A 25,820-nucleotide genomic window follows, 5' to 3' on the forward strand; every position below is an offset into this window, starting at 1 on the left:
CCTTCTATTTCTTTTTCCCTCTTTTTGTCCTTCTACATTACTTTATTTCCCTTTCTGTGTCCTTCACTCTTACTTTATTTCTTAGTACACTTTTATGATTTTTAACCTCTTGACCTGTCTTCTATTTTGAAATATATATTTTACTAACTATAACTTATTTTTTCTTCTCTCTTTCACAGATACAAAGTGTAGTAAAAGCATGTAATTAAGTTTACATTAATTATATGATAAGGGTGACTAAAAAAAGGTAGTTTGTCATCACCTTTTGCTTTAACCTCACTACTATTCTCTCTCTCTACCTCACCCCTGTTTCCTTACTCTGCTTCCCTCACTTATTCTTATCCTCCATGTTTACTCCTCTTTCCCTTACTCTCCTACCACATTCAACTTCTTTCAGTCCCCCTGCTTTACTTCCCTTACCCTCTGTTCCCTTCCTTCGCTCCCTCCCTCACTCATTCCCTTTCCCTTACTCACTTACTCCACTCCTCTCACTCCTTCTCTCAGTCCCTCTGTCCTCACAGTTCCTCACTCCCATTCCCTCACTCTGTCTCTCTTACCCTCACTGTCTCTGTCCCCTCACTCTGTCACTACTCTTTCGTCATGCTCACTCCCTATAACTCACCCACACTCCCTCACTTACCTTTCTTTGCTGCTTCACTCAGTCCCTTTCTGTCACTCCTTCCTTTACTCTCTCTGTCCTTTCTCTCTGTCACTCCCCATGTCTTACCCTTATTCACTTTTATCCACCCTCTTTCACCCCTCTTTACTTACACTCACTGCTCTTTTCTCACCCTCCCTAACCGCTGTTCCTTTACTCCGGTTCCGTCACTACCCCTCATTCCCCATCCTTTACTCTCCTTCCCTTTACTTTCAACACCCACTGACATTCTCCCAGTACCTCTGTGTTGGACCTAGTTTTATCAAGTCACCTAGGGTAGCTTGGACTAGGGTGAGACAGTCAGTCACTAGAAACACATGTGTAAAGGTTGCACACCACCCAGCAGCAACTCAATGCAATTCCACTCAAAATCGACACTACACCAAGTTTGTAGAAAAATACGATTCACTTTATAAATTCTCTTTGTAGTTTTTCTATGTTTCCCACCAGTATTTAGATTCCACTCATTAAAAAGCTCTGCATTTGATCATGAGCATAGACACATTTTCACATAGGGATAACTGTACATTACATCAAGCATTTCTACCTTTTTCCTATTTGTACACTGCGCTTCATCCCTTATGTTTCACTCATACACTAGAACTTAATTCAATAATCTCTTAGCAGTACAAAACTCCAACAGGTATATTTACATTTCCATGCACTTGTTTCAGATCCTTGACACAGAGTTTTACTCCTAACTTGCCACCCGTGGTTTACCCAACCTAGTCTTCAGGTTAGTAGGGAAGTCATCAGTGTTTGATGAAAGAAATACCAAAGTCAGAAGTTCCTAGCTGTTACAGTTTTCCAAGATCAAGCTCCAATGTTCTAGCAGGTGTTATGCAATCTAGCACCCCAATAACAACTGTTCCTCTTTAGTTCCTCCTCTCCCTCACTCCTTTCCCCCCTTCCTCCTTCTCTTCTCCTTGCGCGAAGGGAGAAGTTTGACAGGAATCAGCCTAGGTTAATCCTTCCCTTCTGAAATCGCTACTACATTTAGTTTCTTCCCTGTTTTTCAACTTAGGTTAGGGCGTTCCCACCTTACTTGTTTCTTGGCCTGCGCGCGAACAGGGAGAGTTCCCAGCCTCCTCTATCTCTCAGGTTTATCCCTCACCAGCCGCGTTACCAGAAGCCGACAGACTCACTCGGGGGGTTGAAAGGGGCTCCCCTGACCGAGTATGCTTAAACGGCCTTCTTTGCTCGGCCGTGCTCAGTGGGCTGGGCGCTTCCAGGCTGACACTCGCTTCTGCCTCACGCCCCTCGGAGGTTTGGGCTCCTCCCTCCGCAGCTTCCGTCTTTCCCCGTCCGGGCCTCGGGCTTCAATACCGGGTCATCCCTTCCATATCAGGCTTCCTTGCCACACGCAGACGTCCTTCCACCGGGACAGGTCTATGGATCAGGGGGAGCGTCAGTCAGTAAAGGAAGAGCAGCCCCCAGAGGCTATCAGATCCTCTTTCGCGCGCCCTCCTCCTCACTCCTCAGCCTAGTCTCCAGCTTGCTCTTGACCTGTGTGTCACCTTCCTCCACTCTCAATACACAAAATGGTCGCCCCACATTCCAGTACTTATAGCCCGGGTCAAGAGGGTCTAGAGTGGACCAGAAAGTTCTGGAACTCCTCATACTACCCAATGGTGCCAGGCTCTGAGGTAACAGTTGTGGCAGTTGAAAGCCACCATTTTGTGGACCTGGTAGATTCAGTCAGAAAGGCACCTAGGCCTGAGGTAAAAGACTATGAGGGCAAAAGAGCATCTATCCCCCAGGACAACACAAAAATATAAAAAAGGGCATGAGGGGCAAAAAGGGGACAAAATAAATAATTATTAGGAGGGGCTACGCAAAAGGCCAGACAGGTCTAACACGCGTCCCCCCCAGCTGAAAGTGGGGAGAGCTACCCAACCCCTTGGGAGTCCTCATCACTAAGGCGGAAATACCTAGAGAGACCGTCTGCATTGGCGAGGTCCACTCCAGGCCGATGTTCCACCCGGAAGTCCATTCCCTGTAGGGGGATGGACCATCTCAACAACTTGGGGTTTTCCGCCTTCATTTGCATCAGCCAACGAAGGGGTCGGTGGTCAGTCTGAACCAGGAAGTGCGAGACAAACAGGTATGGCCGCAACTTCTTCAGAGCCCACACCACCACAAAAGCTTCCCACTCAATTGCACTCCACTTCTGTTCCCGGGGAAGCAGTCTCCTGGATAGGAAAACTACAGGCTGATCCAGACCCTCTTCATTAAGTTGCGATAACACTGCGAAAACACTGCCCCAATGCCATGTTCTGATGCATCTGTCTGGACAATAAACTCCTTGGAGAAGTCTGGGGCCCTCAGGACCAGTGCTGCACACATTGCCTGCTTCAATTTTTCAAAGGCTTGCTGACAAGCCTCTGTCCAAACTACCCGTCGAGGTTGTTTCTTTGAGGTAAGCTCTGTAAGGAGCGCTACAATAGTGCCATACCCCTTCACAAAGCGACGGTAGTAACCTGTGAGGCCCAGGAAAGCTCGGACCTTAGTCTGGGTCTTGGGGGGTTCCCAGGCCATGATTGCCTCAATCTTTGCCTGGAGGGGCTGCACTGTTCCCCTACCCACCAAGTGGCCTAGGTACACAACCGACCCCTGCCCAATCTGACATTTGCTGGCCTTGATTGTCAAGCCAGCTCGCTTCAGGGCCTGGAGAACTGCTTGCAAATGTTGCAAATGGTCCTCCCAACTGCTACTGAAGACAGCAATCTCATCCAGGTAAGCAGCGGAGAAACCCTCCATCCCGGAGAGGACCTGGTTCACCAGCCGCTGAAATGTGGCAGGGGCATTCTTGAGCCCAAAGGGTATCACACAAAATTGGAATTGTCCCTCAGGCGTGGAGAAGGCTGACCTTTCCTTTGCTCCATCTGTCAGGGAGATCTGCCAGTACCCTGAAGTGAGGTCAAAGGTACTCAAGTATTGGGCAGCTCCCAGCCGGTCAATTAATTCATCCGCCCTAGGGATCGGATGAGGATCAGTTTTGGTAACTGAGTTCAGTCCCTGGTAATCCACACAGAACCTCAGTCCTGGAGTGGTGCCTGGTGGAGCGGCTTTTGGCACTAAAAACCATCGGAATGGACCAGGGGCTGCTGGAAGGTTCTATAACTCCTAGCTCCAGCATCTTGGTAACTTCGCCGTGGATGCTGGCCTTCACCTTGTCGGACAGCCGGTAGTTCTTTGACTTCAATGGTGGGCTGTCTCCTGTGTCCACATCATGGGTACACAGGTGGGTCCTTCCCGGGACAAGGGAGAACAGAGTAGAGTACTGCTCCAGTATCTGGCAGCAGTCCTCCCGCTGCTCAGGAGTTAGGGTTGGGGAGAGAATCACTCCCTCCACTGACCCATCCTTTTCCTGAGACGAAAACAAGTCTGGGAGAGGTTCGCTTTCCGCTTCCTCTCCTCCATCAGTCACCATCATTAAGATGACCTCGGGCCTCTCATGGTGGGGTTTGAGTCGGTTAGCATGTAGCACCCGTAGGGGCTGTCGAGGGGTCTTAAGGTCCACCAGGTATGTGGCCTTATCCTTCTTTCTAATACCTCAAAGGGGCCTGTCCAGCCATCCTGGAGGGCACTTAGCTCTCCAGGCTCCATCACCCACACTTTCTGGCCAGGCTCCAACTCCACCGGGTGAGCGTTGTGGTCATACCACTCCTTCATTACTGCCTGGCTGGCCTCCAAGTTATCAGAAGCTTGCTTCCACAACTTCGCCATTTGGCTCCTGAAGGCAAGCATGTAGCTCACCACATCCTGGGGGTGTTTCCTTGGAGACTATTCCCATCCATCCTTCACCAGGCTGAGAGGACCGCGTACAGGGTGCCCATACAGAAGCTCAAAGGGGCTGAAGCCCACTCCCTTCTGTGGCACTTCCCTGTAGGAGAACAGCAAACAGGGTAGGAGGACGTCCCATTTCTTCTGCAGGCTTTCAGGCAGACTTTTGATCATGCCCTTTAAGGTCTTGTTGAACCTTTCCACCAGTCCATTTGACTGGGGGTGATAAGGAGTGGTGAACCGGTAGGTCACTCCACACTCCTTCCACATTGCCCGCATGTATGCTGACATAAAGTTGGTCCCCCTGTCGGACACAACTTCTTTGGGGAAACCCACTCGGGTGAAGATCCCCATCAGGGCCCTAGCCACCACAGGTGCAGTGACAGTCCTCAGAGGGCATGATCCACCAGAACCAGGATAAACCTGTGACCAGCCGTTGTTGGTGGATCCAATGGCCCCACAATGTCGATGCCCATCCTTTCAAAGGAGGTAATAACGACAGGAAGTGGTACCAGGGGAGCTTTCAGTTTCATCCATGTTTTCCCACTGGCTTGGCAGCATACACATGTCCTACAGTTGGTGTCAGACGCCACTTACATCTGAGGCCAGTAAAAGTGGGGGACAAGCTGAGCAAAGGTCTTGTCCTGACCTAAGTGTCCTGCCAAGGGTATTTCATGAGCCAATTCCAACAGAAAGGCTCGGTATCGTTGCGGGACTACCAAGGCCCTTGATAAACCAGGCAAGGGTACCTTGGGTTCAGTGCAGAGAAGTCCGTCCTCCCAGTAAATGTGGTAGTGTCCCGCAACGTTCCCTCCTGCCTGGGCTTCGGCCTGTCGCCTCAGTCCTTCAAGGGTAGGGCACTCCTTCTGCCCTTACAAAACTCCTCCCTGGTAGGCCCTCCCTCCACATGCCACTCAGCAGGGATAGGTAGGTCCTCCAGGGAGACTACTTCCCCCTCCACGGACTACTGGTCCACCACCGCAGGTGGCTGATCTGTCACATGGGGTTTGGAAGCCGAAGCAGGCTTCTCCTGTCTTAGGGTCTGTCCCTTTTTGGAAGCGGGTTGGGCCATTGTTCCAGGCTCCAACCCAGGCAAACTCCCTCTCCGGGCAGTCACAGACCTTGTGCTTACACAGGCCCAGTCAGGTGTACCCAGCATCTCTGAATGCGTTCGGTATTCCACCTCTCTCCAAGCATTGTGCTCCATGGCATTCCCCAGCAGACAATCAACTGGCACGGCAGGGCTTACGGCAACTCGAAGTGAACCTGCAACCCCTTCCCACTCGAAGGGAACCTCGGCCACAGGGTAGTGGCCCATTCTGCCATCAGCCATCGCGGCTGGGCGCAGTACATTGGGAATCACCTGCTCTGGAGACACCAGTTGACTTCTCACCATAGTCATACTGGCTCCTGTATCTCTCAGAGCCTCCCCCCTCTGGCCATTGATGGTGATCCATTGCTCATACTTGGTAGTATTCGGGGGCACCTGGATCTTAGGAACCATCTCGCATTCTCCCAGGAACACTAAGGTGACACCCGCCCACTCACCCCCCTTATCTAAGGGCAACTCCTCCCCGAGCGCTACATTAGCTACTCCCGGGGCTTTTCCTCCGGTGAGAGGGGGTGGTCTCTTTGGGAATCTGACATCTCCCTTATAATGCCCAACACCACCGCCCTCAAGCAGTGGACACCCCTTGGCTGCTGGCTCTGGCCAGGATGAGAGTTTTAGGGCGGGTTAGCCTTAGGGGTGAAACCTGTCCCTGGAAACTGTTTTGGGGACATTTAGAGGACTCCCGTTTTTTATCTCCCCCCTCCTTCTTCTGAGGGGCGCCCTGTCCGGCCTTTTGGGAATCCCCTCCTGTCCCTTTGAGGACACCCGGGTACTTGCCCAGATGTCCGCCTCCTCTGCAAGCTTCCGGGGGTTGGTCAGCTTGCTGTCCACCAGGTGTTGGCGCAGCTCGGGAAAACATTTCTTGAGTAGATGCTCTTTAAGAAAAAGGTCATACAACCCCTCATAATCCTTCACCTTGCTGCCCTGTACCCAGCCCTCCAATGCCTTCCTCGCATAGTCCAGGAAATCCACCCAGTTCTGGGTGCTTAACTTGTGGCTCGCCCTGAACTTTTGGCGATACTTTTCCGGGGTTAGCCCAAACTTCCTGATAAATGCTAACTTCATGGTGGGGTAGTTGGTCTGCTCCTCCGGTTCTAAGGCTAACAAGGTGTTCCGACCAGTAGGAGGCATATATTTGTACAACCCACCCCCCCCCAGTGCTTCTCCTGGATCCCATGGGCTCTTAGGGAGACCTCATAGGCAGCCTGCCATTTGGCGATATCATCCCCCTGACTATAGCTGGCAACTATGTCCTTAGGCAAGTAGGGTCTGGACTCCCTGGTTGGTTCTCTGGTTTCGCTGCCACCATTCGGAGTAGGAGAGGGTCCTAATTGCAGGGCCTGGAGTTCTAGCTCTTTTAGTTTGAATTCATGAGCCATCCTCCGCTCTTCCCTCCCCTGTTCTAGCCTGGCCAACTCCCATTTCAGTTGCCTTTTTTCCCTCCTGTCTGTGAGTTATGCTTCAGTCAAGCTTCCTCTGGAGACACTACTGCCCCTCCTAGAGTAGGTCATTGGTCCTGGGAGTAGGTTTCCCACCTCAGGGTAGAATAATCACTCTACCTCTATGACCGTGTCCCGGTCTGTCCCCTCATCCTCCTCCTTTCCTTCTCTATGTGCTTCCACCAAAGCCCTCAAACTGGTCTGCAGTTCCCCCTTCTTGGCACCAGGCTTAAAGAACACTCCCATTTGTTGACAAAAGTCCTTAAGCTGGGCCACAGAATAAGTGTCCAGTTCTTCCAATGCAAATTCCATTTTGCTAAAGGCAATTTATGGACAAGCACACAAAAAGAATAGAGTTACAAGGGCAACCTGAAGCTACCTCCACCCCACCACCAGGAATGAATTTGGAAAAAGCAAAAGTAAAAATTAGGAAGTCCGCCAGGAGAAAACTCCTGGTGTAGGTCAGTGGATTACACTTAGTTACTGCAGAGTAGTCGCAACCACAGTTCTCCTCCCACCGCTAGACACCAATATGTTGGACCTAGTTTTACCAAGTCACCTAGGGTAGCTTGGCCTAGGGTAAGACAGTCAGTCACTAGAAATACATGTGTAAAGGTTGCACTCCACCCAGCAGCAACTCAATGCAATTCCACTCAAAAACGACACTACACCAAGTTTGTGGAAAAATACGATTCACTTTATCAATTCTCTTTGTAGTTTTTCTATGTTTCCTAGCAGTATTTAGATTCCACTCATTAAAAAGCTCCGCATTTGATCATGAGCATAGACACATTTTCACATAGGGATAACTGTACATTACATCAAGCATTTCTACCTTTTTCTTATTTGTACACTGCGCTTCATCCCTTATGTTTCACTCATACACTAGAACTTTATTCAATAACCTCTTAGCAGTACAAAACTCCAGCAGGTATATTTACATTTACATGCTCTTGTTTCAGATCCTTGACACGGAGTTTTACTCCTAACTCGCCATCCGTGGTTTACCCAACCTAGTCTTTAGGTTAGTAGGGAAGTCATCAGTGTTTGATGAAAGAAATACCAAAGTCAGTAGTTCCTAGCTGTTACAGTTTTCCAAGATCAATCTCCAATGTTCTAGCAGGTGTTATGCAATCTAGCACCCTAATAACAACTGCTCCTCTTTGGTTTCTCCTCTCCCTCACTCCTTTCCCCCCTCCCTCCTTCCCTTCTCTTTGCGCGAAGGGAGAAGTTTGACAGGAATCAGCAGACACCTAGAAAGGTTAATCCTTCCCTCCTGAAATCGCTACTACATTTAGTTTCTTCCCTGTTTTTCAACTTAGGTTATGGCGTTCCCACCTTACTTGTTTCTTGGCCTGCGCGCGAACAGGGAGAGTTCCCAGCCTCCTCTATCTCTCAGGTTCATCCCTCACCAGCCGCGTTACCAGAAGCCGACAGACTCACTCGGGGGGGTTGAAAGGGGCTCCCCTGACCGAGTATGCTTAAACGGCCTTCTTTGCTCGGTTGCGCTCAGTGGGCTGGGCTTCCAGGCTGACACTCTCTTCTGCCTCACGCCCCTCGGAGGTTTGGGCTCCTCCCTCCGCAGCTTCGGTCTTTCCCCTTCCGGGCCTCGGGCTTCAATACCGGGTCATCCCTTCCATATCAGGCTTCCTTGCCACACGCAGACGTCCTTCCGCCGGGCACCCAATCCTCTGCGGGTCCCGCTCCCCACCTTCGGCTTCATCTAGGAGGCGCTGCCGACAACACTCTTTCAGCGCACCGCCCCCTCCTCACCTCACCAGAGCCCTCTTGGATCTGCCGGATCTGCCGACTCGTCTTCTCACAGGCCCAGAGAAGCAGCCGTCACCGGATTCTCGAACCAGCCTGGGTAAGGTGCTTAACCCCTTCAGTAGAAGAGGGAGTGGGGGGGTTCGTTTCCACAGGAGTTCCAGGCTTCTAGGCGATATTCCCCGTAAAAGGACAATCCCAGTCCCACTTATTTGTGGATTCCTTTTGAAACTAGACCAGTGCTGCTTATCGGGGAAGAATGACGCCCTTCACTAAATCTCAAGTGAAGCGTGAGGAAACAGCTTCGCCGGGACAGGTCTACGGATCAGGGGGAGCGTCAGTCAGTAAAGGAAGAGCAGCCCCCAGAGGCTATCAGATCCTCTTCTGCGCGCCCTCCTCCTCACTCCTCAGCCTAGTCTCCAGCTCGCTCTTGACCTGTGTGTCACCTTCCTCCACTCTCAATACACAAAATGGCCGCCCCACATTCCAGTACTTATAGCCCGGGTCCAGAGGGTCTAGAGTGGACCAGAAAGTTCTGGAACTCCTCATACTACCCAATGGTGCCAGGCTCTGAGGTAACAGTTGTGGCAGTTGAAAGCCACCATTTTGTGGACCTGGTAGATTCAGTCAGAAAGGCACCTAGGCCTGAGGTAAAAGACTATGAGGGCAAAAGAGCATCTATCCTCCAGGACAACACCATAAAAATCTAGTGGACACAAAAAAGATAAAAAAGGGTATGAGGGGCAAAAAGGGGACAAAATAAATAATTATTAGGAGGGGCTACAAAAAAGCCAGACAGGTATAACACTCTGCTTTAGTCTTCTTCCTCTCTCTTCCCTTCTTTCGCTCCCTTATTTATTTTCCTTTTCTCACTTACACCCTCTTACACCTTCTCTCTGTCTTACTATCTATTACACAGTCCCTCTGTGTTGCTCCCTATAGCTCTCTTTCTCTTAACAGCACTCTCTCTGTCCCCTTCCCTCAAGCTCACTCCTTCATTATTTTTTTTTATTTTATTTTGGGAGCGCGCCCCGGTGCGTGTACCGGAACGCGTACCCTGGAGAAAAAAAGAATGACAGTTTTTAAAAATGTAGCATTTTTTTATAAATTGGAGGTAGTTCTGAAAAGAACTGTTTTTTTTAATTCTTTTTGTTGTTTTATATTTTTTTATTGTTTTTGGAACATTTTTTACTTTTTTTGGCTTTTATGAACAATTTTATATTTTTTTGTAATTTTTATGGGGACAAACAAAAAACAGGGAATTGTAAACGGCTCAACTGGAGCAAAAAAAATCAGGAAAAAATTAAGGTTTCTTTTTGCAGTTGTGGTTGTCTCTAGCACGGTTGATCAGTTTGATAATTTGCTCTCCATAGCAAATTGTCCTGAAAAATTTACAAACAATTATAAAATCTCCAAACTGGGGTTGGATATTTGGGACCATCTCCCTTGTCTCTGGACCTGATGGAGTGGGTTGTTTACTTTTGGAGGTGCTGCGAGAAGATTGGGGAGGGTTTCTTGTCAGTTCTCTGACCACTGCCGCAGCATAGTTGTTTGGGTGCTTGCGTTGCATATGGCGAATCATCGTATTGTTGCCAAATGAATACTTTTTTGCAGGGTTCCTCCTGGAAAGTACAGTGCCACGGATGAGACATGTGACTTTTAGAGCATTAACTTTCTTTACTCCCCTTGGGATTTTAAAAAAATCCCACACAATGTGCTCCTTTGGTTTATAGGGGGTATTATCTTCAGGCAGGAACTGCCTCTCCTCCTCCTCCTCCTCCTCTTCTTCTTCACCACCACTGTGGTTTTGTGGTGATCCTTGTGGTGGTGGTGGTTGAGATGCTCCTGCTGCTGCTGCTACTGTAGCCATTTCTCACTACAAACAGGTCTGCAAACAGGTCTTCCTCAGTCAAAGTACAAAGTGAGAATAAGGAAAAAAGGTGGGGGCTTTCATCATTTTGAAAAAAAAAACTGTTCTGAACCAATGAAAAGTGTTATTTTCAGGTCACATGATCCGACAGCGCTTACGCTATGTGCGATCGGATGCGCTCGGGTGCTTCTGGGTGCGCTTACGCCATGCGTATCACGCAGACGCGGCTACGCGATAAGTCTCGATGATGTTTTCGTTCGCGGCAATAGCGCTAACGGGACGCTCACCGGTGCACTCACCGGTACACGCACCGGGAGCGCTCCGGGGCAAAAAATTTTTTAAAAAAACAACATGAACAATATACATACAAAAAATAGTATTACATAAATATACAATATAGTATTCATTATAAAAAATATTATATTTCATAGCTATAAAAATTTGCTATTAAAAAACCTTTGAAATTCACTGAAAAAAACATAGGTTTGAGGCCCTATATATAGTTAGGAATTAGCATTTACAAAACCTATGAAATTCACAGAAAAAAACATAGGTTTCACACCAGTTATAGTTAGGAATTAGCATTTAAAAAACATATTAAATTCACTGAAAAAACCATAGGTTTGACACCAGTTATAGTTAGCTGGAAATTTTACTTACATAAAACCATTGAAATTCCCACGTTATAGTTAGTTGGACTCACTATAACTTGCGCGCCTGCAATGCACTGCTGATGACTTCACATATTACATCACTCATGACATGGTCAGTGACATCACTCATGACATCACTGATGACACCATCCTTGTGACAGAGTGACAGACCTCCTTTCAGTGTAATGTAACCCTTGAAACACATATTCAAAAATAGAAACTAAAATTCACAAAAAAATGGAGATACCCATACCAGTTACAACAACCAATTCAGTAATTCCACCATCTATATACACATCCACTTATTCACAAACAGTTCTATATAGTCACTCATGCATATTTATTTTTCAGAAAGACACACATTCACTGGACATTGTGCCGGCCTGAGACTCGAGGACCTTGCGCTATGGCAGGTGTTGACGTATGCGGGGACCCAGGGAAGCCTGAGGACTGACAGTGCACCCGCACCAGCACGCCCCGTTCTGCAGTGCACATAAACCACAAGGACTACCATTAACCATTCCCCACGCAGCACCTACCCAGAAAATGATGCATTCTGGGTTCTGTAGGACAACCAACACTACGGAAGGTGAACAGTCACATGACAGGGGAGGTGCTTCCTATCTACAATGGGAGATCTGCAGAGGCGGTTAAAAGCGGAGCTATGTGAGTGGTGTGCAGTGCAGCAGTGCATCTGAAGAAGACGTTGATGTCGAAATGCATTATGCCTACCTGCTTGTCCAAATAAACGTTTCTACGGTACTTCCCTGCGTGGCCTCCTCCTACAGTTCGTCTATATATATATATATATATATATATATATATATATATATATATATATATATATATATATATATATTACCTACTGGCGATAGCCAGTAGGTATATATAGTTAGGATTTTTTCTCTATGGAACTTTTGAAAATTCTATGTCTAATAACTTTGGCGTTTGTGGACGGAATCGGCTGAAATTTTCAGGAAAATGGCACATTTTGTTTCTGAGCAGCCCCTGAAAATTTGGGGGGGTTTCGTCAAGGGGGGGCCGAGAAAAAAGGGGGGTCCCAAAACGAGTTTTTCCCATGTTAATTTCCATAGGGCCTTTGGCCTCACTTTTAGCTCGAACGGCTGAATGGATTTGCACGAAACTTGGCAAAATTCTAGGGACTGTTAGCCTGATGTGCCTTTGCTAGGTCTCAATATATGTGCTCCAGTGGATTTTGAGAAATTAACGTTCAAAACAAGATATATATCTGTAACAGCGCTCCGGGCTGCGCTCCGGTCCGCTTACTTTTCGCGAAACGGAACTTTGCGATGCGAAGCTGATTGGCTCCCCGGTGTCTGTCAACATTCTAAACAGTCCGGAGCGGCCGCCATCTTATCTCTCGGTAGGATCGAGAGAGAAGAAAAGGTGAAAAACGAAGGGGGAATTTAATGAAAGGGGGCAAGGTATACCCCTCTTGACCCCCTAGGAATGTTGTTGGGGTTATTAAAGGGTCCCATGGGGAAAATAAAATAAAAATTATTTTTCACGGTAGAAGCGCTTAACGGGCCGCGAACTGGGCCGCAAACTGGTAGCGAAACGGGAATTCGCCATTTTGTGCTTCGTTTTAATTAAATTACTAGGTATAAGGGGGTGCGGGAGACGTATCCTAATCCCTTATGTTTTCTGAGGGTGGCTGAGGAGGCTCATATATGTTGATACATGTCTTCCAGCGGCTGTGCGTGAGCTTTTTTTTTTTTTTGCTGCGTGACGTCTGTTAAGGTTTGATTTGATGGAAATCAGGAAGTGTTGACCGCCAATTTGTCAGTGCGATAAAATATTTTGTTATAAATGAATCCTTATTGATAAACATTGTCTGCGCCATCTTGCCTTTTTTCCAATGCCACAATTTTGTCGTGCACGGCAGCCATTTTAGATGCCAGGCCGGTCCCAGGCTATCACCTAGCCCTGCGGATGTAGTTTATGGCCCCAGCTGTAGAGAATCCAGACATGCCAACCCTCCCGATTCAGGCGTGAGACTACTGATTTCAGTGCTAGTCTCCCGCCTCCCGATTTCTGCAAGCAAAAACCCGGGGGCATATTACCAACAACTAGCGATAATTTTTGTCTCTAACTTGTTTAGAGACAAACATTATCGCCGCACATCGGCAATTTTTATCGCAGATAAACCTTGCTATTAGCAAGGTTTATCGCAAATGCGAAAAAAAACGGCTGCAATGCATGAATATCGCTGAAAAGTCAGCGATATTCATGCATTATCGAGCAAATGCTCTTAGCCATGTTATCCACCTCCCATTGGATAACATGGCTAAGAACTGCTCAGGGCAGGTGTTAGCTTTTGGAGATATTCGCGCTTAGCGCGAATATCTCCAAAAGTTGGCAATAGGAGATAGCGATGTTAGGGACTGTTTCCAGTCGCTAACATCTTGGCACGCCCACTTTGCATGTCATTAGTGATAAATATCACTGACATGCAAAGCGGGGCCCAAGATGGTCGCTATCTCCTTTTAGCTGTCACTAACTGGTGTTAGCGACAGCTTGGTAATAGGGAGATAATTTTATCTCCGCTTTCTTGGCTTTTAAAGCCAAAAAAGCGGAGATAAACCCCCTTGATAATATGCCCCACGATTCCTCGGGGGTTTCAGCTGACAAGGCTTGGTATTGTGTTACGTGGTAATTCTTCCAGGAAACGTCAGAGGGTCGATGCAGGGGTTCTAGAAGGGGTGATAAACCATTTAAGCCTCATGAACAAGCGCATGGTCTTTTAAAGATCTGTGAAGTACTCGGGGCGGCGGTGTGTGTGTGTCCTCTTTCAGGAGCGGGCGGGGGGGGGGGCACTGCCAGCAACTTGCCAGGCCAGGCAGTGTTCAACACTTGCATCACCCTTTCTCTGCCTGCTATTGCGCTCCATGCTTCGGAAAGGTAAGAAAAAGAACGTGCATTTGAGTTTGAAATGTCAGATCCTGTAGCAGTACACTTGCAAAGCCCACACATGACAATAACCCGATTCAAGGCCCCATTCACCCGATTTTTTAAAAATATATAGCACTCCAACAAAGTAGGATTATAAAACTTTATTAACTTTTAAATATAACGAACGGAACAAAAACTGTAAAAACATTTAAACATTTTTGACAAAAAAAAGCAACAATGGTCAGAAGCTGTCTTTTGTGCGAATAGTCCCAAGGCAGCACAACGTGCTGAGTTCTGGACGGCACCCAGGTGATGTCACCTGGGTGCCGCACTGGTTTTTGGGATCCTACAATGCAGCTCAGAAAAACAGCGTGGGGCGTCCCGGGTGGTGCGGGGGGAGGCCTCGTCAGTAGCGGTCTGTTGTGTGAATAGTCCCAAGGCTGGCACCCAGGTGATGTCCAGTAAACTGCCGCACTGGTTTTGGTATCCTACAATGCTGCTCCGAAAATTGGCGTGGGGCGGCCCGGGGGGAGGCATGGGGGAGGCGGCGTGAACGGGCCTCCCCAGGTGGCGGCCATCCAGCTGAGTTGCCCCCGCTCTTGCGGCTACAGCGTCTCGCTCACCATGTAGTTGAGTTGCTCCCACTCTTGCAGTGCAGCGATAGGCGGCTGCCACAGGACTCTTAAAATGGCGGCCGGCTCTTCGGTTTTGGGCCTGGTCCACTAAAATGGCCCTGGGACACCTTGGAACTCGGACGCTTGCCTGCTAGGGCTTGGGCTCCATTCTCGAAAGTGTCCCTTCAGCCGTGAAGATTCTACAAAAGTCTTGGGGGCCCTCGACTCCTGCAGGCTTCCGGTGGGGAGCGGCTGCCATGATTGCTCGCGGAATGACCACGACGGAGCCATGAGATGGTGGTGCTCTCATGCTGACGCCAGCTTCAGTCTGAATCATCCAGAAACAAGGTGGGGCTTTCATCGTTTGGGAAAAAAAAATGTTCTAAACCAATGAAAAGTGTTATTTTTAGGTCATATGACCAAGCCTTCCATCTTTAGGAAACCAAAAGTAAAATGAACCAATGAAAAGTTTTATAAACAAGTCACATGACCTGTTATGCGGCATAGGGCTACAAAAAGCGTAGAAAATCCGTTGGCACGTGAGGTGGCGTCAGTAGCGGACCGATGTGCGAATAGGCCGAAGGCAGCACAACGCGCCGAGATCCGGATGGCACCGAGTTAGTGTCCAGCAAATTGCTGCACTGGTGTGGCTATCCTACAATGCTGCGCCGAAAGTCGGCGTGGGGCGCCCCATTGGCCTTTGAGGTCGCGTCAGTCAGTGGGGGCTGTGCGTCTCCCCCAAGATGGAGGCTCCTCGGCTGCAGTGGAGCGCCCCTTAGCGTTTCACTCGCCGTCCAACTGAGTTGCGTCCGCACTTGCGGCTACAGTAGGCCGAAGGCAGCACAACGCGCCGAGATCCGGATGGCACCGAGGTGGTGTCCAGCAAATTGCCGCACTGGTGTGGCCATCCTACAATGCTGCGCCGAAAGACGGGGTGTCCAGCTGAGTTTCTCCCGCTCTTGCGGTACAGTGACTCGAACGCGCCGAGATCCGGATGGCACCGAGGTGGTGTCCAGCAAGTTGCCGCACTGGTGTGGCCATCCTACAATGCTGCGCCGAAAGTCGGCGTGGGGTGCCCCGTTGGCTTATGAGGTGATGTCAGTAGTGGATCGATGTGTGAATAGGTCGGAACCAGCACAAGGCGCCAAGATCCGAATGGCAAGTCCTGGATGTTGAGTGCCATAGTTGAGAGTTCTGAGCAGTGCTTGTAAGACTGTCTGAAGCTTATTTGCACCTGCTGCAGCTTCACTATTGCCCTGGTGTGGCCAAAGGTCGCACATGACATAGGCGGCCGGCTCCCGAGGTCCGGCGGAACTTTTTTCCTTTTCCTTTTTGCTTTTTGTCCCACAATCCGTTTCATCTGAAGACACGACCAGGTCCCTGAATGTGTGCAGGGGGACGTTATTGATTGAATCAAAATGGCGGCTTGACACAAAGCTGACTCAAGCGTTGCTGTTGATGCTATACAGACAAAAATTGGTTTTCAGTTTGTACATTCTTCAGGATTTTTTTTTCCATCCAAGGCTGTTTGAGAGTTTGTAGAAAAATGGCTTCAGATTTTCCACATACTACTCTTCAACATTCTTCCTAAATGTAACAATGTGAGACTCACTAGGAGAACGCTGTTTATCTTTCCTTTCAAAATGCTGCCAACAATATTTTCTGAATGGAAGATACCATCTTGTAGCATAAAGGGCCAAAAGGGGTTCTGGTCTGGCCGATGGTTGGTGGAGACATTTTGACTATATCTTGGACCTGCCCGGCCTCGCCCAAAATGGCGCCGGTATAAATGGGACTCGTAACTCCTTGTTGTGTACTGGTTGAACAACCTTGATATTACGAGATATGAATGCAGTTTTGATGCTCATGGCGGGCGGGGACGAGAATTGATTGAATATTTCGACATCCCTATTGATATTAAGTTCTGATGTGTTATTGATTACTGTACTATTGAAAGTTCGAATTAACGTCACCCATGGTACTTGCACGCAAATGTATATCTAGATAACTTTTTTGTAAGTGGCCCTGTCGTATTTTAATTACAAAATGTACGTCCACCGATTCCGCAACTGTTAGACACCTTAGTTCTTGCAACCTAATGGCTCGCTCGTTACGTTCCTCTATAATGTCAATGTCTCCTCATCATATACGATTTCAGTTTGCTCCGTGGCCGGGCCACGTGGTTATAGGCCCGTATTTGTATACTGACATTTTCACAATAAAGGTTTTTAAAACAAAACATGGTAGTAGTATTTACATTGGTAAAGTTTTTACTTTTAGTCACTGTTTTCGAATCAGTAAAAGGCAAGTGAAATAAAGCAGTCCAATTACATGACGGATAAAAGGTATAATATGTAGGAACGCAGTAAAGATAAATGGTCAAGGGCAGTTGTGTTTTCCACTCCTGCAACATAAAGTGATCGATAAGAATCTGATAATCAGGCGTATCGGCGACTAAGACAGCAGACCGAGTCTCTTTTACTCAACGGCTCCGTCATGGAACGAAGAAACGCCCTTTTTCTCGAAAAAGGAATATATTTTACTTGCAGGACAGTTGTAAATTTTCCGGGAAAGTACATTAGCCTGGAATATTATAACATATATGTTTTTTAAAAAAAAGTTCGAAATCAATAAAAACCGTATTTTTTAGGTCATATGACCAAGCTTTTCATTATTAAAATAACAAAAGTAAAATGAACCAATAAAAAGTTTTATTAACAAGTCACATGACCTGTTATGCTTACGTTACGCGCTGCGCGCCGCGCCCCGGATCACTTCCGGGTGCGCTAACGCGGCGTGTCATATAACGCATTACGCGACAACGTAGGTCAAGAATATAGTCAAAATGTCTCCACCAACCAGCGTTCGGAACACAACCCCTTTCAGCAGTCCAAAAAGTTCTGTAAAATGACAACAGAGGGGACAGGCAACAAGAACCATCAGTCAAAGAGGGGAGGGCAAGTTCTTCTCTACCGGGTCATGTTGGGGCGCTACCGGAACTGATTGAATTGGTAGTCTACAGTGTTTTTAGATGTTTCAGACTAAAGCTGGCGTCAGCATGAGAGCACTACCATCTCGTAGGTCCGTCGTGGCCATTCCACGAGTAAACATGGCAGCCGCTCCCCACCAGAAGCCTGCGGGAGTCGGGGGCCCCCAAGACTTTTGTAGAATCTTCACGGCTGAGGGGACGCTTTCGAGAATGGGACCCAAGCCCTATCAGGGAAGCGTCCGAGTTCCAAGGTGTCCCAGGGCCATTTTAGTGGACCACGCCCAAATCTGAAGAGCCGGCCGCCATTTTGAGAGTCCTGTGGCAGTCGCTTATTGTTGCATCGCAAGAGCGGGAGCAACTCAACTACATGGTGAGCGAGACGCTGTAGTCGCAAGAGCGGGCGGTAAACAGCTGAATGGCGGAAGAGGCACAGTGTAGCAAAAGCGGGCGGAATGGCAACTAAAACGGTAAAGGGGCGCCCCACTACAGCGTGTCTTCAGGTCAAACGGATTGTGGGACAAGGTCCAGAATAGAAGAGTCATCAAAAGGCAAAAAGTTCCGCCTGACCCCGGGAGCCGGCCGCCTATGTCGGGGGCGATCTCAGGCTAAACCGGTGCTATAAGACTTGGGGAGGGGGTCGGAGCCAAGCGTCTTCTCCGAGTCCGTGCCATCACACCGCCCCTCGGGGGCCTCCGTCAAGCGGTTTAGGGAGGTACCATATCACATTGTTTTCAAATGCAGTCAGGTCCACAAACGACACTCACTTACTTTGAGAATAGTGAAGCTGCAGTAGGTGGAAATAAGCTTCAGACAGTGTTACAAGCGCTGCTCAGAACTCTGAACTATGGCACCCAACATCCAGAACTTATGCCATTTGAGAATGACAGTGACATTGAAGCAACTCAGGGACCAAAACCATTAACGTACTTTCACGTATGAAAATCTTACTTGGGGAGGGGGCAGGAGCGAAGTGCCCCCTCCCAGTCCGCGCCACCACACCGTATGTTGAAAATCTGAAGCCATCGTTCTACAAACTCAACCACCCTTGGATGGAAAAATCTAGAAAAATGTACAAACTGAAAACCAGTTTTGGTCTGCATAGCATCAGTAGCAACGCTTGCTATCAGAGTGCATGAGTTTCATGCTCGATCGATTGAGCTAGCCGGATCGGGCAATAAAAAGTATAAAATAGTTATGTAAATAGTTATTTAATAAAATGTTTTACCCTGTTTCTTTGCTGGTGTGTTGTATATATTTTTAATATTTGCATAAGGTTTGTCGTTATTTTGGGCGGGGTGGGTGACAGAGCCGAGCTGTCTTGCAGCCCTCATGGTGTGGAGCTCAGTTCATCTCACTATTTTCGTATTTCTCATGAAGGGTTGTTCCTAATATTTCTATTTTAGCGAGGTCAAAAAGAGATCCAATTAGTGACCTACTGATTTTGCTCGATTAATTTTATTTTTTTACACGATTTTTCACTATCTGCAAAGACTAAACAGAGTATTGCGACTTTGTGCTTGTTTGTAAATAGAGAATGAACCAAAGAAAAACAATTGTAAAACAGTAAATGCTTGGATAACAATCAATCAAATGGAGAGACAAGCAGGCACGACGGATTACAACGGGGGTAAAGGCCTGCGTTAACTACTCTTCACTATCTGCAAAGAGAGAGTACTACTAAGAGAAAAGAGGGGAGGGGGCAGCGTTCAAAGCACATCAGCGTGCATAAACACAAAAAAGTTTTTACCTATCACGTACTTGACATTTTACAGCTTTTGATATTTGCTATTAAAAACCAATGAAATTCACTGAAAAAACCATAGGTTATAGGCCATATATAGTTAGGAATTTGCATTTACAAAACCTTGAAAATTCACTGAAAAAACCATTGGTTATAGACCATATATAGTTAGGGATTAGCCTTTTCAAAACCTTATTTTTCTCACACAAAACCATTGAAATTTCATATATAGTTAGTTCCACTAACTATATATCGCGCACCCGCAATCCACTGCTGATGATGTCACATATTACATCATTCATGACATGGTTAGTGACATCACTGATGACATCTCAAATGACATCACTGATGACATCTCAAATGACATCACTGATGACATCTCAAATGACATCACTCAGTGAGACACATTTAATCACTCACTCATACAGTCAGTCATGCACCTACTAAATCCTTCATCCAGACACTTATACATCCACTCATTCTTCAATATGTAAGACATATTTTAACTTTACAGAAACATACAGTCACTGGATGTTGTCATCAGTGAACATACAGTCACTGGATGTTGTCATCAGTGATGTCATTTGAGATGTCATCAGTGATGTCATCAGTGATGTCACTAACCATGTCATGAATGATGTAATATGTGACATCATCATGAACTATATAATGAGAAAAATATGAATTCTTATTTGGTTATTGTTTTAGGTGATTTTAATGTACATTGATGGAATTAAAATTGTTATGTTTGTGATAGACTAGGCCCAGTAGATCAAGGAGAAACTCACTTTGAACATTCAACGCAGGGAGTTTATTTGGAGGAATTGGTGGCAGAAAATGGTCTAATTTATCCAAACACATCTAATGGTGACATATATGTTCCAACTTTTAAGGGCAAGGGTATGCATTCAATTATTGATTATATTTTTATCAGTGCCATGCCGATCACTAGGGTTAGTGACTACACTGCAATCTGGTCCACGTTTAGTGACCATAATCCAGTCATTTTGACTTTGGTGGATGATCTCAAGAAACCTGGGAAAACTACTAGAACAGTTGGTAAATTAGATATAGGGCCTACAGACCAAGCCCGCAGAATTAAATTGTGCCTGGTGGTGCCCCAGGATTTCCAAGCCAATCTACTGATTAGGGCTGGTTCTGAGATGTCTATTTGTATGAAGGAAAGTAATGGGTATGAGGATGTTCTTGTGGCTTACACTAAAATTTGTGCCCAGATGTAGGGTGCAGGATACAGCAGGTGAGGGATGGTTTGACCACAATTGCTCAGTAGCCCATCGGAAGCTGCTGGCTGCTTTGAAATTAAATCCACCAGATAAGTTCATTATAGCAGCATTAAGGAAAACTTACAAAGTGGCTCTAACAAACCGGAAAAAGGAGATCAGAAATGATGCTTGGAATGAGTTATTATCTATTTACGTTATTAAAAACAGTGCCAAATTTTGGGAAATAGTCAATAAACCCTTTTTCCAAGACTCCTTTAATAACCACCTTGACTGTGGTATCCAGGAGCAGGCCTGGTGTAATCATTTGAAATCAGTGTATGAAGGTGAAGATACCCAATGCCGTGCTAATACCACATTTAAGATTGTGGCGTATATTTTATCTTTTACAGAGCTAGAAGTATTAGAGGCCATAAACCAAATGACGAGCAATAAGGCCCCGGGACCGGACGGCATTCCAGCCAATCTTTTTAAATCTGATGTTAAGGCGTGGTCCAAAATTTTGTATAATGTTTTTTATAAAGCCTGTAAATCAGGATTACCTAGCATGTGGTCTGAGTCTGTAATAGTACCTATCTTCAAAAAGGGAAATAGAGGGGATCCCAGTTGTTATCAACCCATTTACATAATTGATTCTGCAGTTAAGGTGCTTGGAAGGGTGGTACTTAGTAAACTCACTGGATAGCTAGCCAAAACGAAAACCCTCTCAGATCTGCAATTTGGATTTAGGAAAGGCAGGGGCACAACTGATCAATGCCTCAATTTACACCCTTTAATTGGGAAGTATACAGTCGCCAAGAAGGGTACGCTCTATCTGGCGTTTATGGATCTTTCCTCTGCCTTTGACCGGGTGAATAGGTCCAAACTATGGGTTAAGCTTCTCAAACTAGGTGTTGACAAAAATATTGTGCACTTCCTTGCTGATCTGCATAGGGATTTATCAGCCACCGTGAGATATGACCAAATAGGCAATTGTACTGGAGAAATACGTATTGCCAATGGTGTTAGGCAGGGCCGCATTTTGGCCCCTTTACTCTTCACCCTTTATATTAGCAATCTGGACTCAGTTTTATGTGAAGCGTGTAAGGACATCCCGCGTGTAGGGAAACACCTGACTCAGGGTCTTCTCTACGCGGACGATGTCGCCCTTTTAGCATGAACGGTGGCAGGGTTGCGACTTCTTTTAAATTCCTTTGCTGCCTTTATGATATCTTTAGACCTCAGTGTCAACTTTTTTAAATCCCATATTATGATAACTGGCTTTAAAGTGAAACGGGATAAACTTTTCACTGTGAGGGGAATGTGTTGTCTAGGGTCTCTACCTTTCCGTATTTAGGTATTATATTTGATGACCAAGGTACAAGGGCCTTCTACAGCGCCTGCAGGATGTACAGAATGCGGCGGCGCGTTTTGCTCTTGCCCTGCCTTGGCTGTCCTCTATGACCTTGGCGAGGAAGAATCTCCATTGGCTCCCTATTCCCTCAAGGATTATGTTTAAACTTCTTTGCCTCACATACAGTGCCCTGAAGGCAGGTCCGGCAGATGCCCTTGGATCCTTACTCACTAGGTATGTCCCGAACAGATGCTTACGCTCGGGGGAGCTTAACCAACTGGTAATCCCACGTGCTAAGAAGGCTAGCTGGGGGAGCAAGGCCTTTTCCATTCTGGCACCCCAGATATGGAACACACTTCCCCTTGAGATTAAATCATTGCCTTCACTTGACCTCTTTAGGAAAGCGTTGAAAACTTGGTTTTTCATTAAAGCATACCAGTAAGCTCTGATTCTGACTGCTGACAGCTAGTTATTTGAGTTAGGCGCCTTGACGCCCATTGGGCATAGTTGCGCGTTACAAATGCCATTTCATTCATTCATTCACTCATGGGCACCACAAATAAAAGCGAAAAGAAATGTCCTGGCCAGATCGACATTTGCTGTCCTGGGCTTTGCACGTAAATTGGGGGCCAGACCAATGCAAGCCCTTCTAAAAATATATGGAGCAAAATGCATCTCCCTCGCAATGTATGGTGTGGACATCTGGGGTATTACGAATGTAAAGGCAATTCAAGTAGTTGAGAATAAGTTTTTTAGAAACATCTTATCTGTCCTACAATATACATCTGGCTACATTGTCCATCAGGAGTGTGGAGCTGGTTGTGTGGAGGATTTAATAGCCTTTGCACCTCTTTTAAAATGGATTTACACCTGGCTAAACTCTAAATTAGAGCTGAACCTAGAAATCCTAAGAGATTGTCTAGCTTTTTACTATAGGAATTGTATTCCCTGGCTGAGTTATGTCCATAAACTGACAGTGAAATTGGGCCGACCTGAGATATATAACTTGCCTGAAAAGCTGGTGAAAGGGGATATAAAATGGGTAAAGGATTCATATTTGTCAATGGCTGCCATGGTTAGAGAAGAAAGGAAAATGGTTAAGCCGACTGTAAGAGCTCACCAATTGTTAAAAACATCCTGAGAAATTGAACCATACTTAAATATCATCACAAACCCTAAACATCATTTTCTACTGGTCAGATTCAGGCTGAATCAACTTTATTTACTTCTCGCTGAATCACCGGGTTGGAAAAGGGAGGAAGATTTGGGGGTATGTTCCTGTGACGACTTTTCTGTTTAGGATACAATGCACTTTATCTTTTTTTGTGAGCACTTTCTTCAAATTCGGATGTGTTTCATTCTCCCAGTTTAAAAAAAAAGGCTTCTTGCAAGTCAAGCCAGCCCTCCTTTATCTGCAGCTACTATCGAATGTGTGGGAGACTTTCAATATAGCTAGCTTTTTCACCACAGCGGTGAAATTAAAGATTAAAAATAAGTAATATATAATTCATTCTTATGAACTAGCTTGAATTAACTAAATTTAAGGATGCTCCAATTCGGAAATGAGGTTTTTAAGAAATTACCCAAAATGAATTGATCATCTGTACTGAATGCACCTAACGCTTGTATATTTTTAATGTAATTTATGGCTTTTTTAATTCAATTGTATGTAATGTTTAGTATGCTTTTATGGTTTTAAAACTAACCAAATAAAGTATTTTTGACTGATTGACTGATAATTGTACTCATCACATAACAGGGGGCAAGAAAAAAGACAATAATTTTACCTTAAAAAAAACATTCAACATGCTAAAGAACAATCTAAAAAATAGAAATAAAACATAGGTTAAAAGTAACCCTGGGCGGAGAACTATGCTCCTGTCTCGGAGTTTTGAATTTTTGGCAACTTCGCACTTTGCTGCGAGCGCGAAGCTGTTGACTACTTCGCAATCTACAGCGTAGCATAGTAGTTTTTCTTCCTCGCGCGCTCAATAGCATTCTCGCGTGCGCGGTAATGACTTACCGTGGTTCTGCGTTCGCTTTCTCGCTTTTCTCTCCCGTTCGCGTTCGCTACGATGTTTGGAATCCTGCCGCACAATCCCACCCGACTGTGAGAACGCGATAACGTCTTTCGGATGCGCGAACACGTCATTAGGACGCGCGATCTTCCTTGCAGCGCCATGTAGGTAAGACCGCGTTTCTGAACACGCAGAAACTGCAATCTGGCACAGAATATCTCTCGAGCATGTTAAAACCTTCTCAAAAATTATCATTTTGCTCGGGAAAACCCCTCAAATTGTGATTTGGCTGTATTTTTTTGGGCAAGGAGTCCTCTTTTTGTTTCTACTTTTTTTTTCTAGAGAAAGGAAGTGCCCCTGAGTCTCCAACTTCCTCTTCCTGTCCACCAGGCTCCTCCCAGTGATTTTTCCATGTGCTGTTCACTTTCATTTGGATATGGAGCTGGAAGGATCACTCTTTGTGTATGTCTGCTGTATCATAGCATTTTATTCGATTTATTGGATTGGATCAAATCAGCGTTTGAGCTGAAGAGTGTGAAGACTAGGAAAGTTGATAAGGTTCTGATGTATGGTCTTTTAAATACCAGATCGCTTCAGAAACATAATCTAGAAATCTTCACACTACTAGAAGATGGGGAGTTAGACATCTTAGGGGTCACAGAGACGTGGCTGGAAGACTCATCCAGAAGATGTGGTGGCCTCCCTTCCCCCTAATTTTATGGCTATTTGTCAGAATCGAGCTAACGCCAAATGAGGAGGTGGAGGTCGCTTTCCTCTATAAGAGCTGTTGGAAGGCTGAAATAGTTTGCGCTGAAAGCTTGGGCAGTGCAGATATGTTAGGAGTTAAATTTGAGGTGGGTATGGACTGTTTAGTCATCCTTCTGGTGTACCGTCCCCCTCGGGCTACCCCCGATTTCGTGGATGACTTTGTAGAGCTGGTCTATGACCTCAGGTCTCGTTACAAGGATCTGTTAGTCATGGGAGATTTCAATTTCCACTGGGAGATTTCTCCCAAAGAGGGGCAGGCAGGCCATCTTGAAGAAGCACTAACAGCGTTGGGACTGCTACAACTTGTAGCAGGTCCTACCCATGATAAGGGCCACACGCTGGATCTGGTGTGATCGACTGACCCCGGGGCCAGGTCGGTAGTCTGTACACCATGTGTATGATCTGACCATTATCTGCTCAGAGGACAGAAGGAGGCACCAAAATATGGAGGAAAATCCAGACCAGCATGGAAAACCGTGAGGGGATGGAACTCCATAAATGAGTAAGCTCTGGTGGGAAATTTATTAAACTCCACCGTATTAACCACCGGGGAGGATAATATAGAGGTCACTTGTCAGAAGGTGGTGGACAAACTAAAATCTACCATCGAACTAGTGGCGCCAGCTAGAAAGGTGAAAATGGGGGACAAAGGAGCGGGAGCGCCCTGGTTCAATGATTCATTGAGGCTTAGGAAACAAGCCCTTCGTAAGGCAGAGAGAGCCTGGAGGAGGGATTATAATACGTTGGCACAGAGCCTATATCAGCAAGAGCTGGCCACGTATAAAAAGGCTATCCTGGCTTGAAAATCTGAGTATTTTGAGACCAGGATCGCCGCATCCCAAAATCCGCAGAAAGAAGTTTTTAAGGTGCTCTCTGAATTAAGGAAAAATAAGGAGCAGAGGCCCGACATTTCGCTGGA

Source organism: Lissotriton vulgaris, chromosome 3_1 (assembly GCF_964263255.1).
Source record: "Lissotriton vulgaris chromosome 3_1, aLisVul1.2, whole genome shotgun sequence".
In the NCBI taxonomy this organism is placed as follows: Eukaryota; Metazoa; Chordata; class Amphibia; order Caudata; family Salamandridae; genus Lissotriton; species Lissotriton vulgaris.